Raw genomic sequence first — 18,647 nt, 5'->3', positions numbered from 1 at the left:
TTGAGTCGAGTGCGATGCCAGTGCAGTGGGTCAGTATAGTGCCAGTGGGTCCATGCAGTGTCAGTGCAGTGCCGGTGGTTGTGTGCAGTGTCAGTACCAGTGGTTGTGTGCAGTGCCTATAGTTGTGCGCAGTGGTAGTTCCAGTGGTTGTGTGCAGTGCCTATGGTTGTGTGCAGTGTCAGTCATGATGGGAGTGTCAGTGCCAGTGGTTGTGTGCAGTGTCAATGGTTGTGTGCAAGGTCAGTACCAGTGGTTGTGTGCAGTGCCAGTGGTTGTATGCAGTGCCAGTGGGTCAGTGCAGTGTCAGTGGTTGTGTGCAGTGCCAGTGGGTCAGTGCAGGGTCGGTGCAGTGTCAGTGTTGGGGAGGGGGCGGGGTTTGGCGCTGGCGCTGTCACGTGATGCAGTGTTTACATCCTCAGCTGTTGGAGTCTGAGTTCAGGAAGAGCGGCGGCGGCGGAGAGACCGAGACCCCGGAGCGGCGCATTGTTTCCATCCCGACCCAGCCTCCCTTCACACGGTGTGTCTCCGGCCGCGGCTTCTTTCAGGTGTCGGTGAGGAGAGCAGCCGGGGGGGGGGCTCTCTCAGGGTGTCTAATCGCGGGGTTGCGGCGGGCTCTGGTGCCGCCGGGACCGAGGACGGGAGGCAGTGGCCTAGGAGCCGGGCGGTAAACACCGGGCCCGGGCCCCCGGCCGGTACTGCGCAGCTCGGGGCCCGGAGCCGGGCCTGCCGACCGTGAAGCGCCTGGGCTGGGGGGGGGGCGGTGTGAGGAGCGGACACACTGGCTCCTTTTGTCTGCTTGGCGGCACGATGCCAGAGCCCAGTCTCCCCTCCACACAACTCCCCATTTGTCCCCCAACCAGCTCTTCTGACCCGATCTGCCGCAAACACCGCTCCGAACGCTTTGTTTTGATTAGTTGCGCATTGTTATAATCTTGTCACTAAAATGGTGCAGAAAACTTTCTATCTAAAATGGATTTGCTCTGGCCTTTGATACAGTCGTCATTGTTTTTGTGTGTGTGCCAGGAGAGCTCAAATGTGGTGTCCTAGGAGTTAAACTTTCAAAGGGACTTATTGACTGATTTTACTGTCCACACAGCACTCCAAACAAACATTCGGTGGGGGTGGTTTTAAAGAGCGCCTTCTGTTGTTTTCGTTGGTAAAATGGGCAGTCGACGTTTTTTTTTGTCTCGTCCTTGTTGGCGAGTTTGAAGAAAGACCTGCGTAGAAATGCTGCTGACGTTATTTCAAAAATCTGTTTTGGTGACTTGCTTCCAACCCGCTAACATGTACCTTGCAAGGTTAAATTGTTAACCATAGACTGCTTTTAAGGAAGGACACTTTGTGTGTGTGTGTATATATATATATATACGTGTCTGCGGTTTTATGTACGTTTTTCAAAAAAAAATTGAATGCACGAGATTTTTTTCACTGGAGTTTGTTTTGAATTTATGCTCACGTGTTGTTTGAAGTACTCGTGGACAGAACGGCTCAACTGGTTTCTTCGTGCACTTTTTAAACAGCTGTTTGACGATCACTGGTTTGGTGATCAACAGGACTGCGAAGAACCCCTCTGATTTATTGCATACGGTGATAAAGACCCTGTCTGATCTCAGTCGGGATTCTACTGGGGATGCTCAGCTTGGGAGTTCAGATTGCTACCGAGTGACCCTGCTGGTAACCGTACACAGTGTTGTTCCTCTTTCAGTCAAATAGCTTGTCAACAAATCATCATTAGAACTCGTATGAAGAATGATTGTTTGGATAATAGTAGAATGCTGCTGCAAGTCCAGAGGTCTTTAGGGCCAAGGGGCAAACAAAAACTACGAAGGGTCAGTATTTGTTCTTGCATGAGCCTCGTGTACTTGAAGCACGTATTGGAAAATTGCAGACAAAATTATTTGCCACCCGAGAAAATGGTGGACTGTGCACCTGCAATTTCCTGAAGGATGCTCTGGGCAGATGAGGTCTGGTGCAGGAGTACAAGTTTAGAACAATGGGTAATGCACTCCCCTGAAAAAGAATTGCCTCTTATTCCAGAACTAGAGGGGATGTTTAAATTTTATACTTGGTTTTCTCCTTTTTTTATGATGCTTAATTGCCCCTTTAGTGTCCCAAGATGTGTAGGTTAGGTGGATTAGCAGGGTAAATACATGGGGTTATGGCGATAAGGCCTGGGTAAGATGCTCTGTCGGAGAATCGGTGCAGACTCGATGGGCTGAATGGCCTCCTGCACTGTTGGGATTTTCTAATTCTTTGTCGTTCCAGTTTGAAATGATTTCTTTCAGTATAATAGTACAATACAATAGAGAAATATGGAAGGAGAAAAATATAACAATGAACTGAATCAGCAATTGTATCCAATGTCTGGGAAATAAAATGATACGGGGGACTTGTGCCTTTAAACAGATCTGTATATTTGAACTTTTTTGAGGGACCATTGTATCCACTTGCGATGAAGCCACCATTCCAATGTAATTTTGTCTCAGGCGATGTAAAGAGCTTAAAACATGGTAAGATTGCAGCTGGCTCGATAGTAGTTTTACTCAAAATGGAATAAACAGCGAAGACACTTCAGGAAATGTTAGTTTATAGAAAATAAGGTCTGAATTGATACTGGAAATAAGACTCTAATTATGCATTCAAAGATATTGGCTAGCTTAACAGTGTTGGTTGAGTCAAAGACATTGTCACCATTAACAGCGTATCCAGAAATCGGAAACAAAGATTTAAAAAATAAACACTTGAAAGAAATGATGTTTTAAACAGAGACAAATTTAAGTGTGGGTGATCTATTGTATTCTAAATAGACATGTTACATGTATAAACTTTTTGCTCTACTCCTGTGTGCATTATCCTTTCGTGTCCTTTTTCGTGATTTAAAAAAAAATGATTTTGTGCAGATTACACCACATTCTCATCATAGTTGTATGAAAACGTAATTGCAAAGAATAAACATTCTCATTATAATCTATGCTGGTTTTTTAAAAAAAGAAAAATGCTCTGAATGTTTAGCTTTAACTTTTCTGTTGTTCAATCCATGGCGTAAAGGAAATGCATTTCAGAGGCTTGAGATATAGTTTATAATGTATCCCATGATAATTCAGGCACTACAATCTATTAGATCTGTTGCAAGATATTATTTCATATAAAAATGTGGATGAAAATGCATCATGATTGAACACCAAAGGGGGAGGAATTAGCAGAATGTAATTTCTTTGAACAGCCAAGCATAAACTTGAATATTGCTAGAATTTTAAATTGGAACCATTTATTACATTTTCACATGTACGTTTTAGATCTAAATTATTGTTGCAATAACCTTTGAATACATAATCAACTTGCAGCACAGGGACAGGGATAGGCCATTCCGTCCCTTCATTCGTTCCTTTATTCAGTTGAAACATAGCTGATGTATACCTCAAATCTGTTTACCTTGTTCCATGTCTGTGGATACTCTTGTCCCAACAAAATCTATTCAACCCGGTCTTGAAAGTTACTGAACACCTACTACTATTTGGGTGATCTCGGCAGTAGCAATCAAACCAAATTCCACATGTCTTCTGACGATACCCAGCTCTACCTCACAACCATCTCTTGATCGTTTTACTGTCTCTGATTTGTCATTGTCTCTTGTTCAACATTTGATATTGGATGAGCAAAATGTTTCTGCAATTAAATTGTGGGAAGACCAAAGTCATTGTCTTTGTTAACTCTAGGCTCAACTGTTCCAATGCTCCTCTGGCTGGTCATCCACTTTTTTTTTTACCTCGTCAAAAATTTGCAGCCCATATTCTAATTAGCATTTAGCCCCTTTCATCCATCATCCCTGTGCTTGCTGAGCTATGCTGGCTGCTCATGAGGCAGTCTTTTGATTTTAAACCTTTCATGCTTGTTTTTGATGGCCTTGCTCCTCCCTATTTATGTAACCTTTGGCGTACAATCCTCTCAGATCTCTGCATTCATCTAGTTATAGTATCTTGTTCATATTTCCTCACTCCTGGATCCTAAACTTTGAAATTTCGTCCCTAACCCCCTCTAGTTCTCATCTTTTCAGGCACTCCTTAAACCTACCTCACTGACCACGCTTTTCGATGCCTTTTTTAATATCTTCTCGTGTGACTTGGCCATATTTTGTTTTACTGTTCTAGTGAAGTGTCTTGGAATTCGTTGTTCTGTTAAGGCTGCATGGCTATAATTTTAAGATGTCTGCCTTCTTTGCATCCTGTCCTCATACTCTTTAAACTCAATATTTTTTGATGAATGTGTGATGTAACTCTCCAAGGTTAACACATTTCCTGACGTCCAAAACTCAATGCAGTACTCCAGTGAAAATCTGAACAAGGATGTACAACTGACCATCATATGTCCAATAACATAAAAGACCAGTGTTGCTTTTTGATTTTTTTTGTAGTGAGACCAAAAATGGGATTACTGTGAAGGCAGAGGTATTAAATGAGTATGTTGCTTCTGTCTTCACTAGAGCAGAGCATGCTGTCAATGTAGCAAGAAAGAAGTAATGATATTCAATAGATAGAGGTAGTTAAACAGGTAATAATCCTTGATGGGCCACTTTGCAAAGAAGTAGCGGTGGAAATTTAGGAGGCTCTGGCCCTAATCTTCAACCTGTCATAGAATCCCGACAGTGCAGACGGAGGCCATTCGGCCCATCGGGTCTGCACCGATCACAATCCCGCTCAGGCCCTATTCCCGTAACCCCACATATTTACCCTGCTAATCCTCCTGACACTAGGGTCAATTTAGCATAGCCAATCAAACTAACCCGCACATCTTTGGACTGTGGGAGGAAACCGGAGCACCTGGAGAAAACCCACGCAGACGCAGGGAGAACGTGCAATCTCCACACAGACAGTGACCTGAGGCCCGAATTAAACCTGGGTCACTGGAGCTGTGAGGCAGTAGTGCTAACCACTGTGCCACCATGCTGCCCATTATGATGTGGTGCCAGAGGAATGGAGGGTTACAGATTTGATTTCCTTGTTTTTTAAATTGATGAGACATAAACCCAAAAACTACAGGCCGGTTCAGCCTAACACCCATGGTGGGGAATGTTGAGGCAATAATCCAGGACAAAATGAATTGGCATTTGAAAAAGTCTTGGTGAATGAATGACATTAACAGAAGTTTATTATCCTGTTTGATTAACATAATTTGAGTTCCATTGTGAAGTAATGAGTTGCTGAAGGTAATACGGTTGATGTATATATTTTGAAAATATTTTTTGTAAAGTACCATATGAAAGCCAATGATATTAAAGGGACAGCAACTAATGTACAGAGTGAATGGTTTACTTTTTAGACTGGAGGCAAATATATAGTGATTTTCCCCAGAAACGGGTATTAAAATCACTTTTTTAAAAAAAAGGTATGCAAGGCAACATCTACAAAAAATTCCAGATGAGACAATATTCAGAAATGTAGCAAACAATGAGGACAAGAGTAACAGTCTTCAGGAGAACATAAACCAACTGGTGAAATGTGTGGACACATTCATGGTAGGTTAAATTTAACACAAGTGACACATTTTGGTAGGCAGAATGAGGAGAAGCAATATGATATGAATTAAATTATACAATGTTTGATGTGGAAAGATATTCACCTGAGGGTGTATGTAAACAAATTGCTGAAGATTACAGGATAAGTGAACAGGCCTTTTTTTAAAAAAAATGGAATCCTTAGCTTTATTAATAGTGACATAGAGTACAAAAGCAAGGAAATATTGATTAGACTCAGTAGGAGGTATTGTGTTGAATTCACATTGCCGCACTTTTGGAAGGATGCTAAGGCCTTGGGCGAGGGTGCAGAACAGACTTATTAGAATGAGACCAGGGATAAAGGACTCCAATTATGTGGAGGGAGCAGGGAAGATTAGGTGGAGATTTGATAGAAATGTTGAAAATCATAAAAATCATTGATAAGAGTAATCTAAGCAATTGTTTCCAGTGGTGGAAGGGGTTGGTAACCAGTAGGTGATTTAATAGATTTAACGTGACTTGGTGAAAGAACCAGAAGCGTCATGAGGAGACTTTTTTTATTTTTAGTGAATTGTTATGATCTGCAATATACCTGAAATGGTAGTGGAAGCACACTCAATAACTTTCAGAAGTGATTGGCTCAATACTTGAAGGAGAAAAAGTTATAGGGTTACAGAAAAGGAATGGGGGAGGGGGGAACTAATTGGGTAGCTCTCCCAAAGATCACGCACAGGCATGATGGGCTGAATGGCCTCCTTCACCAGTGCATGTTCTGTGACTCCACCTGCGTATTAACTTTTGGTGATTTGTGTACCTGTCATTCTATCTCTTTCCACCACCCCATCCCCTCCACTCCACAATTTCTGGCTTTTCATTATTAAGAAAACATGCTGATGTGTTCTTCTCGGAGCCAAAGTTAATAACCTCACACTTGATCACATTGATTTCTATCTGGCATTTTGGTCTCTTCCTCCACTGCAAAAACAAATCCAAAGTACACTCAACGAGTTTGTCAGTGGAATAAAAGGAGGCATTGATTGATGACAACCCCAGAAATGGTACCTATTTTTTTTATAGTTCTTAAATGTTTTGTTGTTGTTAAATTATCCTGAATAAATTTGGAAATTTCGACTATTCCTCTTCCGTGTTTGTGAAAATTAAAATCAAACTCCTTTGTTTTTGTGTATATATAATATATGGAGTTGTACATTGCCCCACTATGTTTTTAAGATGACTGTCTAGAGAAATATGCAGAAATAAAGGATATTTAATTGCTTGCCATAGAATTGACATTTTTTTGTTGTTGTTGCAGTGAAACAAGTAGCGGTGCTGTAGAAATGCTCCTACATTTCTCAGAAACTCCATTTTGGGAATCGCTTGCATTGGCCTTTGGAGATGGAAGGAGGCCCAATGTCTGCCTAAATAGAATTCCTGTTGCCAGTTTATAGTAGCCTAATTCTGTGTGCATCTCATCAATTCAGACAATAATCATAACCAGCTTCAGGGGTAAGTTTCACAGCATGTTCACCTCCAAGGTACACTGTGAATGCTTCCAAGATTTTGATATTTTAACCATTCAGCTTATTGTGTTCACATGTTAATTCTTATCTGATGTTTTTCTCTTCAATGTTAATGTAGATTATATTTCACGTTGCCAAAAGTAAGCCATTTTGAAATGCACTTTTCTTTTGCTGCTACGAGCAACCCAAGCGCACTCCAATTAGCACTTATCCACCTTGTGCGTATCACATACAACAGTCTTGTATTGGTCCAATAAGAATGTTTGTAATCAATCCTGGGACTTGGGGGTCTGCATGTTTAGTTGTATGTTGCTTCTAACAGCTGTGACATTGGGGATTTTAATCTAAAGCTGGCCTGAAATATAAACCATTGGATATCAAAGAGAATGGAGAATCTAGGAAAAGAAGTGGGAAAATGCCATGCAGAATAGAAATGTAGCTTTAAAAAAAAACAAATGAACAAACTACGGACTCTTGGGAGGGGTGAAATTGATTATGGTTCTCTTTTCTGCTATTTACTTATACTACTGGGAAGAATGCTATGTAGTCAATGAATGAGGATGTAATTAGTTTAAAAGCTTGTAAGTACATCTAGGGCTCACACAGGAAATATAGCCACTTGATCCAAGTTACAAAGGCTACTAATGTTGTTTGTGTGTTTGTGATTAGATGTTTTTAAATTGCTATAGCAAAAATGTACATGAGGTGAACAGGTGATAGACAGGAATGGTGTTGGCCAATTTGTAAATGGAACCAACTACACTGCAAAAAGCTGCAGTATAGAATGCTGAGCTTGGCTTATGGAACTGAATCTCAGTACAGGTTCAAGACCTGGATGGATCTGTATCCCCTTTTTATTCTCCTATGATTTTGAGTGGTTTTCATGAAGCTCATAACCTCTGCCGATAATAGTAATGGACTCCTTCTTTGAAATGCCATGCAATCATTTCCACCTGAATTAGCAGACAGGGTCACAGTTTTATATGCCATGTGTAAGGCAGCACTTCTGACAATGTATCCAGTTACCAAGCTTATGCAGTTATTTGTTTTGTATGTTAGGGGCCATTCTTCAGTTGACACCTTTTTGAGGGGACCTGTGTGAGCTATTTGTTTGAAGGTGTTACTGTTGTCACTTTTCCAGATTGACTTGTGTAACTGGTATAGGGTTAGTGTGGGATGGAGTACAGTACAGTGATGTAAGAAAGCACATGACCCAGACCTAGGGTCAGCGTGGTGTTGAACAGGGACATGTTAAGATCTGGACATGGGCGGTAGTTCCTTGCTTCTACCCTTTACTGTATAGGTGTTTATTGTTACAAGTAACAACTGGGCAGCATGGTGGCATAGTGGTTAGCACTGCTGTCTTACAGCACCAGGGACCTGGGTTCGATTCCCGGTTTGGGTCACTCTGTATGGAGTTTGCACGTTCTCCCCAGGTCTGCATGGGTTTCCTCCGGGTGCTCTGGTTTCCTCCCACAGTCTGAAAGACGTGCTGGTTCGGTGCATTGACCTGAGCAGGCGCTGGAGTGTGGCGACTAGGGGAATTTTACAGTAACTTCATTGCAGTGTTAATGTAAACCTTACTTGTGACTAATAAATAAACTTGTATTGTTACAAGGAGTGAATAAAGACTTGCGCTTAACGTACAAAAGACTTCAACAGACGTTCTGTGACCAACATCGTCCCAGCACCTGGTACAGATAGCACCTAGTGCAGGTCAGTGGTAATCACCAGTTACCTTCTTAGAATAAGCTGTTTGCCCCAGTGTACCAAACACTTTAACGTAGTGATGCTATAATATGATTAGCTTTTAGGTGAAATCTTGTATGATGGAACTTTGAGAAATGCTGTGTAAAAGGTTTTGAAATGATTTAGTACTTCAGTTTTGAGCCGATTAGAGAGGAATGTTAGATGGCAAATCACATGTAATGCCAGCCTGCAAATTGTCGGTTGTTTCAAACTAATTTACAGAATGGGTCAGGTTTGGCAAATACTGTTGTATTATTTCTGAATGGAGATTAGTGATGAGTTAGGTATATTAAACCATGAGGATAGTATTGCAAAGCTGCTGATTTGATTACCTTTAGAAGAAACTAATTGCATGTTGAAACCTGCTAAGTAATTGTATGGAAACAAGTGGAAGTGCAGTTTTTCAACACGTATGTTCAATGTCTGTATTTGGCAGTCTTACTGAAGCTGCAATAACCAATGAACTGTTCTGTGTGAATTTCCGTTATATTTCCTAAACTAAATTATTTTAGCCTGTATCAATAACATAGGTTATTTTAAGTCAATACAAGTAGAATCATAGAATCATAGAAACCCTACAGTGCAGAAGGAGGCCATTCGGCCCATCGAGTCTGCACCGACCACAATCCCACCCAGGCCCTACCCCCACACATTTTACCCACTAATCCCTCTAACCTACACATCTCAGGACTCTAAGGGGCAATTTTTTGTAACCTGGCCAATCAACCTAACCCGCACATCTTTGGACTGTGGGAGGAAACCGGAGCACCCGGAGGAAACCCACGCAGACACGAGGAGAATGTGCAAACTCCACACAGACAGTGACCCGAGCCAGGAATCGAACCCGGGACCCTGGAGCTGTGAAGCAGCAGTGCTAACCACTGTGCTACTGTGCCGCCAAGTGAAATGTACTTATTAATGTAAGTGAGAAAGCAGGAATTTGATCCGCATGAAAGACAAGTATGGCTCACAACATGAGTTACTTCCTTTTTTTGATAACTTGCATTTTTAGATACAGGCAAGAAATGAGGAAGCTTTTGACTACACTATTTAATTTTAAACCTGTAATCTCTCTGCAACAGCAAGAAAGTGGAGTTTGTGTACTGCAGGTGCTGTCATTGACTATTTATTGCTTTCCAGTTGAGCTAAAAACTGGGAAATAGTGAAAAATGACATTATGAAATTGATGAATCTGTTCTCTTAAAACATTCCTACAATGATTTGCATAGTTAAATTGGTCATGAAGTGACCCTTTTAATTCAAATGAACTGTTTCCAATTAGCCTATTCTTGGTATTCCTTTTCGGTTTCAAAATATCTCTTAACTCCTTAATGTTTGCTGCATGATGAGCCCCTTGATCAGTGCAACTTTCATTTCTTTACTCCAGGGTTTCACAAATCTTTCCAGCCACAGGACCTCTTCGACCTCACTGACAGGGACTCTCAACTCCCTCTCATCTGCCCTCACCTCCCTCAGCAATTTGCATGTCCTACCTTGCATTTATTGCCCATCCCTATTTGCCATTCAGAAGGTGGTGGTGAGCTGCCTTCTTGAACTGCTACGGTCCCTGAGGTGTAGATACACCCAATGTGCTGTTAGTGAGGGAATTCCAGGATTTAGACCAAGCAAGTGATGGAACGGTGATATATTTCCAAATCAGGATGGCGAGTGGCTTGGAGGGGCACATCCAGGTGTTGGTGTTCCCAGGTATTTGCGGATCTAGTCCTCTTAGATATATGGTAGTGGTTGTGGGTTTGGAAGAGATGCCTCGGGGATCTTGATGAGTTCTTGCAATGCATCTTGTAGATGGTACACACAGCTGCCACTGTTCATTGGTGGTGGAGGGAGTGAATGTTTGTGGAAGGGGTAGCAATCAAATGGGATGCTTTGTCCTGGATGGCTTCGAGTGTTGTAGTTGTCATCACTCTTGGCTTGCAGCATAAAGGAGATTGAGCAGCAGCCGCAAAGAAGATTAGCAGCCTGTACGGGGAGGAGGAGAAGATGGAGAAGGGCTCTCAGCAGAGGGTCCTATCCACCATTATCCTCTGGGAACATTTATTTTATCTCATCCAAACCAGGAACAATATGTGTTGTTTCTGTTTTGTGAAGGAGGTGATCGTGGAAATCTCCACTCTCTTGTAGGCAGATTGCAACAACTGCTTGTATTTAAAAATGATTTAATAAAACATCCCAAGTGATGCACCATTGATTCACGCAAAGACTAGATGTTGCGAAACAACAGGCTTTTATTAACAAGAACAGAAGCACTCCCAAACCGATGGCTAACCCAAACTGAGGCAAAAGGGGTGGAGAGCAGCCACCTTTATACCCCGAGGAGGGCGGAGCCCCGGATTGAGGCAGCAGGGGCATGCCCAGGCATATTCCATATACAGACAGTATTACAGTGGTTCACCACACCAAGGTGCTTCACAGAAGAATTAAAAGCAAAATTTGACACTGAGCCATACCACTATTAGAACAAAATGGCCAAAATCTTGATCAAATGGGTAGATTTTCAGGAACATCAGAAAGGAAGAAAGAGAGGGAGGTAAAGAAGTTTGGGGAGGGGATTCCACAGCTCTGGGCTTCGACAGCTGAAGACATAGCTATCAATACTGCAGCATTTCAAGTCAAGGATGCTCAAGGCCAGAATTAAATGAGCACAGATAGATCTTTAAGGTTGTGGGATTGAAGGAAATTGGAGATGGGTGAGGGGAACTAATTGAAAACAAATTTGAAAATCACGACACTGCTCAATTGGGGTTCAGTGTAGCTCAGTAAGCACAGAAGTGAACGGTAAATAGGACTTGGCATGAGTAAGGGTGTAAGCAGCTCTCCCACCTGGCTGAGCATTGGAGGCAGTTGATGTGCTCAAGTATGTCGAAGGTTGAGGAGAATGGTTTATCTTTGTGATCATCATATAGGATTTGTGATGTCCTGAATGAGTAAGCAACTTTAGCAGACAAGAGTAGGAGTTGATGGTCTATGTCGTACGTTTAAATCTACCGTTGGATAGCTAAATTAATTGTCCACCATATTCATTCAAGTCTGTGTCCCTCAGACTTAAGGAAGTGGGGATAAAGGTTGTACTGGCTGAGTGGGCAAAGTGAGAGAGGGAAATGTTTTTCTTGGGGACTATTGCATCACAGGTAGAGGTGAGCAAATCAGTAGCTCAGAGCAGGGCAGTATTGGCTCTGCCAGTGGCTCTGTTGGTGGAATTTCATTGCCTTTGAATTCTTCCAGGTTAGAGCAGGCAACATCTGTGACAGTTCCCAGATCACCATCTGCTGTTGCATTAAAGAATGTGATTTTAACTGGAGAAAGGCATGTAAGTGGGTTTGCCAGGATAATGAGCTTCCCATGGTGCAGGGTAAAATTGTGGCTTTGTGGGTACCACATCTGAATGCTGATATATGTTGCAACAGTAAAAATTACTATTCATTCTGCAGTGGGTCTATGAGCATGCTCAGCCATGCAGGTTGTATGCTTGCTATATGGGCAGCAGTCTTGATGCATTTATGCTGCACCAGTTGCTGTTTCCTCAATGTACAGCCATATTAAATGGGCGGGTGACTAGGGAAATCAACTGTAGTGTCCTTCACAATCTCACCATCATGAGGCCACAGCCCTTGCCAGGATGATATGGTGAGCAGTTCAGGCGGATGCAGAGGAGGGAAGGTAAGCAACGTGCTTTTTCTGGCTGGGTTGTCTACAACCATCTCCTCTGAACCCAATGTCAAATCCCCATTCTACAACAATTGGGGATCTACCCTCTGTAGCTCATGATCACAGTGCCTTATTGGCTCCAATATCTTTTTTTAATTTTAAATTTATTCTTTCACTGAAATGAAAGCCACCACAGACAACCATTCCATAATAACTTTATCGAGCACACTATCCAATGTTCCTCACAAAAGTTCACTAATAACCTTTGTATGTTCCCATGATGCCTGCTTTGTGAGTACCTTTAACTTGACCTATTACTCCCAACACAATTGTGCCCCAGTGCCTGCAGCATGGCTGGTGGAAGGTTCCCTAATGTGTTAACTTCCCAAACGGGATGTGAATTTTGCTATGCTCCCAGGTGAAGAGGAATTAGCCGACTCTCCTTCTTTACTAAACTCTCTCCTCTCTCTCTCTTCCCCCCCCCCCCTCTCTCCTCTCTCTCCCCCCTCTCTCTCTCTCTCTCTCCTCCTCCTCCTCCTCCTCCCCCCCCCCCCCCCCCCCCCGACTTGGTTTTTGGCAACAAGGTTAATTTGAAAGGGATATGTTCCTCTGTGGATACCGTTTACAAGTCCAAATATGTTTACTTTTTAGAAGGAGCCAAATTAACCAGGCTTTCTTGAGTCAAAGAAAGGATAAGTTTATTAGTTACTAAAAACCTGAGAAAATAGTAAAAGAGCAACACAGGCATACATGTTCCTGATCAGAAATGAGAAGTTAAAAGTCCAGATTAAAAGTAAAAATAAAAGAATCTTGGCTTGTCTGTGAACATAGATGGCCATGCGTTGCAGCGATTAAGCTGGATGATTCCAGTAGAGCTGACCTTGGCAGTTTAGCAGTTACTTTGGAGACACTGGGGTCTGCAGGTTAGCTGAAAGCTGTCCTATTTCCTTTCAGTGCTAGCTTTTGCTGGGCTTCACCTGCAGTGAGGTCCTTTGCTTGCTTGTCTTTGCAGAGATGACTGGCTACTGTCTCCTCTTTTTCCTGTATCTCACACGCACACACTGACACTCCAGCACACTCAGTTAAGGGCTGCAGCTAGCTTTTTAACCCATTTTCCAGTGTATTCCTGAAAGGGAAGTCTTGCGCTCCTAGTCCATGTTCTTTCTTTCAACTATTTTCACATTCTGCAATAAAAATCAAAAGGAGATTGGTTTTGGATGTTTGCTGAGATGTGGCAATCAGTCTTCATTAATCTCCTGTCATTACAGAGACAATGTTCAGTCTTTTGTAGCTTTCCTATTTCCCCTTTCAAATCTCTGTTTGAAGAAGTTGCTGACACCTTTTCAGCTGCAGCAGTCCATGTTGTCTCGAGACTAGTCAATCAAGTATAACCCACATGGGAATTTTCCAGATGGTGATCATTTTACATTCTTGGCCATCTTTCCTCAGTGTCTTTGCTTGTATTTCTTTTAAAAATACATGTCTTCCTTAAAGTTCCATATGCACAGTCATGACATCAGCCAAACATGGACAAGGACCCCTGCTGCAAATTCTACCTTTTACCCTTAGCTGATGAATCCAAACTCTTCCATGTTAAACACCACTTGAAACAAGCACGGAAATTAGCAAGGGTTTTAAAAATACATGTCTTCCTTAAAGTTCCATATGCACAGTCATGACATCGGCCAAACATGGACAAGGACCCCTGCTGCAAATTCTACCTTTTACCCTTAGCTGATGAATCCAAACTCTTCCATGTTAAACACCACTTGAAACAAGCACGGAAATTAGCAAGGGCATTGAGTTTCCTTTGGGTGGGGAACTTCAGTGCCTCTTACCAAGAGTGACTTGGTGGCACCGGCACATCCAGACACTCTTTCCATTGTCCAGCATTATCTCAGCTTGAGCACATTACTTCAGAGTAAAGTTCACAAAAGTTCCTCCAGAGTCCTCAGCACTATCATCTTCGGCTGTTTCATCAATGAGTTCCCTCCAACATGAGATCACAAGCATAGATGTTCACTGATTGTATGATTGTACAGTGTTTGGTAACATTTGCAACTCGTCAGATGCTGCTGTAGACCATGCTTACCCACAGCAGTACCTGGACAACATTCAGGTAAGGCCCTTTTGAAAAATTATTTCATGGGATGTGGGTATCGTTGGCTAGGCCAGCATCTATTACCCATCCCTCATTGTCATTGAAAAAGTGATGTTGAGCTCTGTCTTCAACTGCTGCAATCCATTATCTTTATTGAAATCACTATTTTGAGGTTACCATTGACCAGAAACTTAAATTGAACCATAATTGTTGTGGCTTCGAGTAAAAACAATTTGCCCAACCCTTGAGTGTTTTCCGTCTATATCCAGTTATCCCACATGGAGTTTCTCAATTAAATTAGTTTACAAATAATAGCAAAATATTGAACTAAATACCTGCATTTCATTGTTTTTAAAATAAAAACCTTGTCAGACATTTCAGTTTTACCTTCTGAGCTACAGAATTCTGCATTTCCTACGTTGCTGCTGCATCTTGTAGCTACTCCGACCAGGAGATGTGCTGTCATGTTACGTCAACTTGTCTGTCATGTGCTAACTTGACACATCCAATATTTGTCGTCTGAATCCACTCTGTGACACCTATTTTCTAACTATGCCTAAGTGACGCCTCTTTCTGCTGCCCTCCACTTTGCCTTCTAGAAGAGACCTTCAGCTTTTCAGCTCTGATCAAGTTTAAAGTTTATTTATTATGTCACAAGTAGGCTAGCATTAACACTGCAATGTAGTCACTGTGAAAAGCCCCTAGTTGCCAGACTCGAGTGATTGAAATGCTGGCATTTTCCTTTGAGTCTTTTTTGTTCTTGCAACTTCAAGCACCTCTTCATTTGACTTATGGCGGGGAGTGATTCTCCCAGTCCACTGCACTGCTCTAGCAGCGTAAGGGCCGGGAGATATCAGCGGAGGCCGTTTCTTTGGGCTTCCCGCTGGGCGCCACAACCTCCGGGACCAAGATTTTCAGATTAATCAGCTCCACGACGGAAATCAGCACGGAGCTGATTTCAATATGCTAATCGGGATTTCCATCTTATTCGCGGGCCCGGGGACTGAAGTCTCCTGGCCTGTTAGCGTCTCCCACCAGACCGGAATGGTTCACTCCAGCGGGGTTTACAGTTGCTCCCTACTAACAGGAAACGGGCAGTTTGACCCTGCTGGAGTGAAGAGAGGCCTTGAGGTCTGCCAGGAGTCAGGGGTATGGAGGGGGTGCCTCTTGGGCAGTGCCAGCCTGGCCCCCTGGTGCTGCCCAAGGGGCAAACTGGCAATGACCAAGGGGCACCTTGAAACTGCCCACCAGGCATCAGGCAGTGCCAAGAGAGTGGGGCCTATTGAAGGGGTGATGGGTGGGGGGTTCCTGCTGTCACTCTACATTCATGATTGCTGGTGCATGCTGTGCATCAGTGTCGGAGATTCAATCTGAAAATCACGTTAAAATCGGCAGGAGTTACTCCCGTTTTCATGCGAATTAAGGACTTCGAATTTTCTTGGGAGAATCCCAGTTTTGATCTATGAATTGAATTTTAGCATTGTTAAAGGCCAGTTTTCTTAGCAAATCTGGGTTTCCTCACAAGCGGATAAGGTGGTCAAGAAGTATGACATGTTTGCCTTCATTGGTCGAGGCATAGAGCATAATTGGCAAATCATGTTGCAGCTGTATAGAACTTCAGGCCATATTTGGAATATTGTGTACAATTCTCGTCGCCACACTACCAGAAGGAAGTGGAGGCTTTGGAGAGGGTACAGAAAAGGTTTACCAGGATGTTGCCTGATTTGGAGGGTATTAGCTATGAGGAGAGATTGGACACACTTGGTTTGTTTTCACTTGAACATCGGAGGCTGAGGGGCGACCTGATCGAAGTTTACAAAATTATGAGAGGAATAGATAGTTGGAGTCTTTTCCCCGTGGTAGAAATGTCAATTACTAGGGGACATAGGTTTAAGGTAAACGAGGGAAAATTTAAAGGTGATGTGCAAGGCAAGTTTTTTTTTTAAGTGCCTAGAATGCACTGACAGGAAGTGGTGGAAGCAGATACAATAGCAATGTTTGAGTTATCTTGACAGATACATGAATAGGCAGGGAATAGAGGGATACCGACCACATAGAGGCAAAAGGTCTTTGGTTAAGAAAGGCGTCATGTGTCACTGCAGGCTTGGTGGACCAAAGGGCCTGTTCCTGTGTTGTACTGTTCTTTGTTTTTCTGAGGCATACAGAACACCTTGCAAATCTTTTTTTCATGTTTCAAGCGAGAGCTTTATTGTTATTAACACATCCTTCATCTTCACTAAATTACTTCTGTTTATCTCCTATCCTTCTCATGGCTGAAGATGTGAAATCTAAAATTTGAATGGAGAGCCTGTTAAACCCAATAAATCTAAATTCAGGCATTTATAGTTTGCTGTTGTATGCATCGAATGACCAATTACAGTGCACTCTGGATAACTATTTAAATGCTAAGAATATGAAATGCACCTTTGGCAAAGCTTGTCATAACTGCCAAACAAATATATTGTTGGTTCTTAAAGCAATTTTTTGATGCTTTAGTACCATTGGGCTTGAAAGTAGATGTGGTTTTCTGCTGTGCTTAAAGTCGTTGATTTTTGCAATCATTAAATGAGCAAAATATTGTCTACATGTGACTTACTTTCATCCCCAGTTAAGCTACAAGCACTTAGCAGGATGTACAAATGAAAATTACCTACATTTCCATGTTGTGAGCTGGTTGTAAATACATAAATAGGAGAGAAATAGTGATCTACCTGCATGCTTCTGTTAATGCTTATCTTCAGCTGACTTAAGATGGTCAATTTTATGGTAACTATTAATAATGAGATAGAGTTGATAGTTTTAATCATTAGGCTAAGAAATCTCCTGTTCCCCTAACTCAAACAATTTCAATTGTTTTGCAGCTAATTATGTAGCCTTTAAAAACAAATTATGTTAAAGCACAAAGCAAAATACCATGGATGTTGGAAGCCTGAAATAAAAACAGAAAACATTAGAAATATTCAACAGATCTGTCTGCATCTTTGGAGAGAGAAATAATTCATCAGGCCAATGGCTTTTCATCAACTGGGATAAATTAAAGGTGATACAGGTGGTGGAGATTAATAAGAAGATCTGAGCTAGGGGGAAGACAGGAGCTATCAAATGACAAAAGGGATGTTAGTGCAAGTGGAAAGGAGATGGTAATGGATCAAGTCTACGACGATCACCCACTAACGAGTATGATTGTCAACCTAAGAAACTCCGTGTGACTGGTCGTGGGTTTTGTGGGTCCTTGCTTGGCTGATGAGCCTGATCTTAGAGCTACATCTTCGACTGCATACTTCACAGGTGTTTGCGGGAGGTGGCTTCGTTCCTTTTACTCTAGATCGCTGGTATTCCTTTCTCAGGCTCCTTTTCCAAGCCTCCTCTTGCTGTCTGGTGTCCTCGAAGAATTATGTTACTCCAAGTAGGTCCCTTCAGAGCAAGGGTCTCCCAGACGTTGGTCTATGTTTCATTTCTTGAGGTAAGTCTTCAGGGCATCTTTCAAGTGCCTCCTTTGTCGTCCTCTTGTTCAAGAGCCTTCCTTGAGCTGGGCGAAGAAGATTTGCTTTGGCATTAGGGACACTCGCATCATAAGCACATGGCCGACCCAGCAGATTTGGTTTTGGATGATCGTGGTCTCGATGTTGGTGCTCTTGTTGTCTTCAAGGATGCTGATTTTGGTTTGCCTGTCTTCCCAATTGATGTGGAGACTCTGTCTCAGACTGTGTTGATGGTACCTCACTAGTGTCTTGAGCTGGGATCTGCACTTAGTCCAGGTTACTGAGCCATGTAGAAGAGTTGGGACAACAACTGCCCTGCACACAAGGCTCTTAGTGTTAGCATGAATGTCACAGTCGTCGAAGATTCTTGTCCTTGGGCATCTGAAGGCGGTGCTCATGGTTTGGACATGATGTTGGATCACCACATTGATGTCAGCCTTCAATAAGCGGTGGCTCCCCAGTTAAGGGAGGGTTTCTCTGATCCTGATGAAAGGAGAGATTGGATCTTGCCCTGGGGCAAGCTGGTAAAGGACTCCTTGAGCTTGAAGCTGAGACTGATTCTTTGGTAAGTTTCCCCGAAGGTGTCAAGCATGGCTTGGAAATTTTCTTCTGAGAATAGAGATGTCATCTGCATAATG

General features: G+C 42.5%; 1 protein-coding gene across 14 annotated transcripts in view; it reads left to right on the top strand.

Annotated features, from left to right (window-relative positions):
* The first annotated feature begins 380 nt into the window (after positions 1–380).
* Positions 381–18,647, top strand: part of pcmtd1 (protein-L-isoaspartate (D-aspartate) O-methyltransferase domain containing 1) — a 78,379-nt gene continuing 60,112 nt past the window's right edge. Inside the window, exons 1-4 of one of the 14 annotated variants that reach the window (XM_078216153.1) lie at positions 418–551; positions 1,521–1,674; positions 6,804–6,997; positions 8,630–8,727. The gene's annotated coding sequence lies outside the window, so the exon portion shown is untranslated. Of the gene's footprint in view, positions 552–1,520; positions 1,675–6,272; positions 6,550–6,803; positions 6,998–7,129; positions 7,152–8,629; positions 8,728–18,647 lie in introns of those variants that run through there. The other 13 variants (XM_078216154.1, XM_078216152.1, XM_078216144.1 and 10 more) reach the window with 13 other exon arrangements.

Source organism: Mustelus asterias, chromosome 7 (assembly GCF_964213995.1).
Source record: "Mustelus asterias chromosome 7, sMusAst1.hap1.1, whole genome shotgun sequence".
Taxonomy (NCBI): Eukaryota; Metazoa; Chordata; class Chondrichthyes; order Carcharhiniformes; family Triakidae; genus Mustelus; species Mustelus asterias.
The sequence above is the reverse complement of the archived record's forward strand: the minus strand, read 5'-3'. Positions and strand labels throughout refer to the sequence as shown.